The following is a 5961-nucleotide window of genomic DNA, read 5'->3' as shown; positions in this document are numbered from 1 at the left end:
TTCACAGTGAAGTTCATCTGTTTACTCTTGCTTCTGAGAGGAGTTCCGAACACCCAGCTTTGACACCTCCTGGCTGTGTGACCTTGAGCAAGTTGTTCAACCTCTCTGTGCCCAAGATTCCTCATGCCTAAAATGGTGATAAGAACACCTACATAATGAGTTTGTTATGAGAATTAGATGATATTTTCAAAGTGCTTGGAACAATGCCTGGTGCACAGCAAGTCCTGGAAAAATCTGGTAAATAAAATGATAACAATACTACTAACAATAGTGTACTCAAGGAGGGTCCCACCCTTCTCAAACAGACAAAATCCAAACACTGAGAAATTAAATTGTACCTTAGCGTCTCAAACACAGGTTGGGTACATGACAGGTTTACAAATTTTAGAATTCCTGGCTGTGTTTTGTAGACGATGGAAACAATTTCCATAATTTATTGCTGTAATTCATTTCTGGAAAATAGACATTTTCACCAAGAAGGGAGTGAAAGATAATTCCTTCCATTGCTGCTGGTCCTGGCATGTGCAGAGGACTCCCCACGGGTCCCGGGGAACCGCATGTCTATGGAAAGGTGCCGTCCGGGGTGTTTGTTCCTGACAAGGCTGCTGGCCTTCTTCCCTGCCTCCAGCATGCTGCCGGCACGTTCCCTCCCAGTCGGGCCAGAGTTAACCCCCGAGCGCAGTTATGACGATTTTCACTTAGTCACAGGAGCAGACCGGCATCAGATGGCAAGAGGAGGCGTGCAGGAATCAAAGGTCACAGTCTGGGAGCTCCCTCTCAGGAGCAAAGCCCCGCAGACGTCTGGCTTCTGGATCTGTGGCCGTATGGTCAAAGGTCACTCCGCACAATAACCTCCACAGCAATCAGGCCGAGGACGTCAAATGCTGAAGTCACTCCATTTGAGAAGTTCTAGATATTTGTATTAAATGAGATTGAACTGCAGAATGTTTAACTGCAGAAAACCTTAGTAAAGAAAATTAAAAATCACCTACAATCTCATCACTCCAAGATATAATCACCATTTTCTACTTTGTGATTTTATTCAGCGATAGTCGTGTAGGCTGAAAGTTTCTGCAACATTAGAATCGCACAATTTCGTATTTTGCTTTTTTCATATTACATCGTGCCAGGAACCACTCCTCAGAACCCCTTTTTATGGACGCACAACGTTTCATTTATGAGTACACCATGATTTAGCAGTAGCCCCTTATAATGGTTTCTAATTTTTCATTATTTTAAGAAACACTGCAATAAATATTTGCTTGTCATATACATTTTTGAATGGCTTTTTAAAAGAGAGCGTAACTAACGAGCGTTTAATGGGTTAACAAGCATGAATTCCTTTTACCTTATACTTTAAATCATCTGCTAACTTTTTGCTCAAGGTCAAAGTCAATAAGCAGCTAAGCCCAGCTTTGAGTCCTGCTCCACATAGTCCAGACTCCAATGTCATAGTGCCTTCTGGAGGTTGTTAATACCTTTCAGCTTCTGGAATATAAAAGAAGGAAAGCTTTACTTTGGAAGTTCTATGGTTCTGTTACTCTATTATATCTACATGTTAACGTTTTCAGAAATCTGTTAGAAAAGCAAGTTTACTGCCAACCCAAGTGTCTGCAAACGTCAGGCAAGGCATACACGTGCCAGCAGGGCCTAATGTGACATTTGGGACTTGCGTATGGTGACAGAGAGGATGTGTGCCATCAACTCTCCCCTACATGAATGAGCAAGTCAGACCTGAATTTCTAAGTCTCTCGGGACACTGTCCACCAAACTAAGCCCATCTGTGGGCCAAATGGTTGACCAGGAGCAACCTTCTAAGACCCCGTTGAGGTTCATGAGGGGTAAAGGGCACTATTTTATTTCCTAGGTTGGGAAACCTAAGTTCAGAAGACTTGGGTGCTCAGTCAAGCTGGGAAGACTGCACATCTGTGGCTTCTCAGGGGTTTTCAGCTACAGTGTGGGCTGGTGACTGTCACTACCTAGGACTGTGACGGATGCCATGAATCATTTCTTACTGTTGATGGCGAAAGGAACAAATGCATAAATAATGTATCCTTCCCCCCTAATTACTTTGAAGGACTTCCCTGGGCTAATGTTAACCTCTCTCATGTTATGGAAATGCTCACCCAAGAATAATTGCCCCTTCCAGAAAGTCTTCCCATAGGATGAATGACCAGAAACGTCCAGCTTTTGCTAGGTGTGTGTGGGAGGTGTCTTCCTTTCTCAGCTTCCTGTTCCTTGTTTCAGTTGTCATCTGAAGCGTCCCTGTGTGCAGATCCACGCTTCACCCTGGGTAAGGAGGAAGGCACGGTGGTGATGAGGGCCAACGCAATGGTGTCCTTCAGATACTGGAAGGCATCTGAGATGCCCCTGCTGGGTTTTAAGTAATAGTTTTTATGTGCCTGCATGAAAACTTGGTTTCTTTTTTGTGTTAATGATTGACACTGACTTATTGCTGCCCCCTATCATTCAAGAGTTTTTTGGACCAAAGAAAACCCAACACAGGACCCCGAGGAGACTTGTTCTGGCCGGAGAAGGGGCTGGATAAGGGCAACAGTGAGGGCAACATGAGACTGTTTGGAAAGGGGCCAGCCCAGAGTGCTCCAAGAGCCTGCTGCTGACATAGGACACTGTCCTGCACAAGCTGAGACACAAATGGCGCTTAACGTTTTTGGCTTCATCTTTAGGAACTTGGCCCCTTTATTCTGTGCTTCCAAGTTCAGTTGCTTGATTGCAAGCGCAAATGTCTGCAGGCTACAGGAAGGTGATGCAAATGAACAAAGCAGCCAGGTGTCCTCAGCTGGCCTGTGGTGGGGACTGTGGTGAAAGGGAGAGCGGTGTCCAATGCGAGATCCCAGTGCCCCTGACCCCTGCTGAAGGTTACCAAGGCGGGGAGGGGACTCTAGGCACGTGATGGCCGAATCTTCCCATCTTCCAACAGAAGCTAGAAATCCACGTGTTTGTATGAATGCAGCTAACTTGGAAAGGTGGCAGTGAATTTGACTTTGCCTAAGATATCTCATAGGTCAAAGAGATCCTACCTGCAGTCTGCATGGGGCTCGTGTGTGGCTAGCTTGCAGCCCACAGCCTCTGGCGGAATTGTGGTGGCTTCTGGCACATTGCTCGGGTAGGATAAGGGCATACACCTGCTAGTGAATGACAATGTTGTGCACTCTCCACACTTAAGTCACTTGTGAAGATACAGTAAGAGCTGTCTCATAAAGCTTACTGCTTACTTAAAGCTCACCCTCCTTCTGTACCCTAACGAAAGGTATCAGCCCATCAATGACCTAGTTAAGCCATGAAAGACTGACATGCACGTTTCAGAGAATGTTTTAATAAACATAGTTCAACTATAAACATTTCCAAAAAGGTTTCAAAACAGAGCACCTCTGAGGATTTCCCTTTAAGTAAGTCACCATCACCTGCATTATAGAGGCTTAGGGAAAGGTTTAGGGGTGCACTCACAGGAAGCTCAGGACATCTCAGCCGCCTGTGACTTGAAGCACAGAGCAGGCCAAGTTCCTTGCTGCATGCAGTTTGGGAGAGCTGTGGCCACAAAGCCGTGTAGTGGGACAGTCTGCATCATCAAACTTCTAGTCGGCGTTGCCTGCTCCCCACCATGGGGGCATCCCAGGCCCAGAAGCTTCAGCATGTGTCTGAACTGAAGGGTGCTTGTGGTGGGTCTGCTGGAAGGCCAACTTTGCCTGCAGACAAAATGGCTCTTCTCTAATTGAGATGGGGACTTTGGGGCCATTGGGACTGACCTAATAAAGCAAAGCGTGGCTGTATCATATGTCAAAAAGGCAGTTTCCTGAAATTGAATACCTTAAAAATGTGAGCAGAGTAGAACAGCCCCAGGGGTTGTCAATCATCCCTCCTGATCCAGGCTGGCTCAGGAGGGACGGGAAATGCACCCGCCCCCAACCCAAAGCCAGGAGCATCCAGTAGTGGCTTTCCTCTGGGAGGAGGGGCTGAGGCTTCAGGTCTAGCCCTTGTTTTCCCTTGCCTGGCATGTGGGCAGAGTTCTAGTGTTATGAATTGGAGGGGTGGGATGCCAGCATGTTAAGTAAATCTTATTTCCAGCATTGCCTGTGGACCTGGAACTAATACATTTAAGAATCTTCCCATTTTCCTGGTAACATAGGTACATATTAAACTATGTTTAATAGTTTTAAGAGTAATACTTGTATTCTAATCACTTAAAATTAACATATTTTATCCAATCAAGGCATATAATCATTTTATACACCAAGAAAGAAAGAAAAGAAACTAGCGAACAAACGGGGCAAAATGCCGCCTGGCCCCGCTCCCCCTCACTCCCCTTCCACTCCCCGTCCTTACGAGACACCCTCTGGAGTTCAGAAATGCTGCAGCAAGCTCTTCCTTAAAATCCTGGAAGCGAGGGGCTTTGCAGCTCTCCTCCGCCGGGAAGCCGCTGGGAGGCGCAAGAAGCCAGCTTCTCACTTTGGCAAAAGTGCCTGCCCGCAAGCGCAGAATGAAAACTTCCCCACAAGTTCAGAAGTACCTTGTACCTTCACCACCCACCTGAAGAAAGCCTGAATAAAAGGAACAAAGCCTAGCCGTTGTTTACTTTTCCATTATCGCCCCAGTCTTGCTGCAGGGCCAGGGTTTCCATCGAATCCACCCAGCCCGCCGCTCTCCCAGCCAGTTTCCCAGGCCTCACCCCAAAAAGGGGAGCAATGAGGCGACCCCTGGAACGCCCATCCACGTAGCTCAGAAAGGTACAGACAGCAAAAGTGCTGCGCTCAGTGGGTGAACCCTCTGAAAATGCCAGCGTGTATGGTTAAGCGACAGCAACCTCTAGCCTGTTAAACTCCCAAGATTTCTTCCAGACTTACTCCACTGCCGGAAAAAAATCCTTTTTACATATGCGTATTTAAGTAATTAAAATATTTCAACACAGCGTAAGACAAACAGGCTCTTACTCCATCAGCACTGGATGGGAATCTCCTTTCGCCCTCTACTCCCCACAGTTACTGCAGCGCCACTTTGGATGCGTTTTGCAGCCCTTACTCGGGTTCCTACTAATGTTGGACAGGGCTCAGTGGGCCTGGCCGGGCAGATCCGTGGCCGCCCCTCCCCCCCCACCGCTCTTCCCCCCGCGCTAGGCCAATGGAAGGGTGTGTGTGTTGGGAGAAGGGAGGAGAAAAGGCATTTTAGGATCTTTTGAGCTTGCCTGTAGATGGCGCCCCGGGAAAGCGATTCTGTCCGCGGGGTCCCGGCCAGAGGGCGTCCAGGCGTGTAGACCGCGCACCAGCTCCCAGTCCCTCCCAACTCGCGCGGCTGCTGGGCACCCGTGCGAGAAACGGGTGGAAGGGAATTACATGTAGCAGGGCCAATACAGGGGGCGCGCACTCAGGGACCACGGAGTGGCACGCAGCTTCGACCCCACGCGCCGGGCAGCCCGGCGACCCCCACGCGCGGCGGGGGCCTGCCCACCCCACCCGGCAGCAGGTGGACAGTGCTGCTATGAAGAGAAAGCCTCGATTGTCCCTACTGCAAACCGCCACACGCCAGACCTCTGCTATTGTGCACCCTCCATAGAAATGCAAACTAGCGGCGTGCGCCGGCCGCAATCTGCTCGCCCCCGCTCGCCCCCCTCTCCGGCGCCCCGCCGCGCTCGGCCAAGGGCGGGGAGATGGGGTAGGAGCTTCCAGCGACAACTCCATGTATACATTGAGTGTGCGTGGGAGGCATCACCGGCGCTCTCGGGACGTTAGTGGTCAGCTGCAGGGGGCTGTGCCCACTGCCTTTCGCAAGCCCCTAACTGGCACTACCTGTTTTTACCTTAATTTCTGGCCCCAATGCAACAGTCTCACAAACTTCAAATTAAAGGAAAGAAACAAACAGAAAGGTAGCAATAAAAATAAATGCAAAAAAAAATTCCTTTTGATTCTATAAAGGTGCTTTTCGCAAATTGCAGCATCATATTAGCAA

General features: G+C 48.8%; 1 long non-coding RNA gene across 1 annotated transcript; it reads right to left on the bottom strand.

Annotated features, from left to right (window-relative positions):
- Positions 1–420: 420 nt before the first annotated feature.
- On the bottom strand, positions 421–5111 carry LOC108304316. The gene is made up of 3 exons (XR_001825202.2): positions 4950–5111; positions 2127–2289; positions 421–1488 (listed from the first exon to the last, which is right to left on the bottom strand). It is a non-coding gene; the product is annotated as an uncharacterized LOC108304316 (long non-coding RNA).
- Between the last annotated feature and the right edge of the window lie 850 nt (positions 5112–5961).

Source organism: Cebus imitator, unplaced genomic scaffold, assembly GCF_001604975.1.
Source record: "Cebus imitator isolate Cc_AM_T3 unplaced genomic scaffold, Cebus_imitator-1.0 Scaffold53, whole genome shotgun sequence".
Taxonomy (NCBI): domain Eukaryota; kingdom Metazoa; phylum Chordata; class Mammalia; order Primates; family Cebidae; genus Cebus; species Cebus imitator.
The sequence above is the reverse complement of the archived record's forward strand: the minus strand, read 5'-3'. Positions and strand labels throughout refer to the sequence as shown.